This window comes from Mus musculus, chromosome 3 (assembly GCF_000001635.26).
Source record: "Mus musculus strain C57BL/6J chromosome 3, GRCm38.p6 C57BL/6J".
Taxonomy (NCBI): Eukaryota; Metazoa; Chordata; class Mammalia; order Rodentia; family Muridae; genus Mus; species Mus musculus.
The window spans coordinates 138398502-138400217 of NC_000069.6; positions in this window are offsets into that span (position 1 = coordinate 138398502).

Below are 1716 nucleotides of genomic sequence, written 5' to 3' on the forward strand. Positions count from 1 at the left end.
AATAAAAAGACATAGACTAACAAACTGGCTACACAAACAAGACCCAACATTTTGCTGCTTACAGGAAACTCATCTCAGAGAAAAAGATAGACACTACCTCAGAATGAAAGGCTGGAAAACAATTTTCCAAGCAAATGGTATGAAGAAACAAGCAGGAGTAGCCATCCTAATATCTGATAAGATTGACTTCCAACCCAAAGTCATCAAAAAAGACAAGGAGGGACACTTCATTCTCATCAAAGGTAAAATCCTCCAAGAGGAACTCTCAATTCTGAATATCTATGCTCCAAATACAAGAGCAGCCACATTCACTAAAGAAACTTTAGTAAAGCTCAAAGCACACATTGCGCCTCACACAATAATAGTGGGAGACTTCAACACACCACTTTCACCAATGGACAGATCATGGAAACAGAAACTAAACAGGGACACACTGAAACTAACAGAAGTGATGAAACAAATGGATCTGACAGATATCTACAGAACATTTTATCCTAAAACAAAAGGATATACCTTCTTCTCAGCACCTCATGGTACCTTCTCCAAAATTGACCACATAATAGGTCACAAATCAGGCCTCAACAGATTCAAAAATATTGAAATTGTCCCATGTATCCTATCAGATCACCATGCACTAAGGCTGATCTTCAATAACAAAATAAATAACAGAAAGCCAACATTCTTGTATGGGACATGGTTTTTTTACAAGAAGTAGCTAAGAGGACAACATGACTAGGGAGTGGTCTTGACATCTTCCCCTCCCTTGACCCTTTGACTATGCACAAGCCCCTCTTACTCTCCTAGACCTAGGACTGACGTTGAAGGTGGGACTTCCTTCTCTTTTTTTTTATTATCTATTTTCTTTATTTCCATTTCAAATGTTATCCCCTTTCCTATTTTCCCCTCCAAAAATCCTCTATCCCTTCCTCCCTCCCCCCTGCTCACCAACCCACCCACCCCTGCTTCCTGGCCCTGGCATTCCCCTGTACTGGGGGATAGAGCCCTCACAGGACCAAGGGCCTCTCCTCTCATTGATGACCAACTAGGCCATCCTCTGCTACATATGCAGGGACTTCCTTCTTTATTCTCTACATATAAAAACTCTTTTAGCGAACCCTGACCCCAGTCCACAGAACAGGATTGCCCTTTCTACTAAAAGACTTCCTTAGCATGGGATCTGCCAGATGCGGGACTACTGGATCAGACAGTGCTGTTGACATTGGGAGAGCAAAATAGAATATCTTGTCCCTAAAAGAAAGTAGCTTTGTCATTCAAGACTGGTCAGGAAATGAGAACATGCCCCGCCCTGCCTACCCATTGTGCTGATCTCTGGATGTATCAGAGTTGTCATATAAGTGGTCCCCGAGCTGAGAAGCATTATAAGGTGAGCTTCCGGCTTCTCCTTTGAGATACCTGTTCCCTGCACATGGGGAGAGAGGTACTATCAAACCTATTCACTCTGGATGAGGGAGGCATCTTCTCCATCTTCCCAAGTCTGAGCTGGAAATCTACACTCACCCAGCCCCTGCCTTCCATTTCAAACCATCTTCTTGCCTGCTCTGCCCCTAAACCAACTCTCAGAACAGTGTGAACTCGGTGGAACTTTATCATGAGTCAAGAATTTCCCAGACAGATGTTAATAGAACCTAATTCTTCAAACTACTCTGTATATCTCTTTACAACTATTTCCCCTTTCGGGGACAGACTTTCACGATG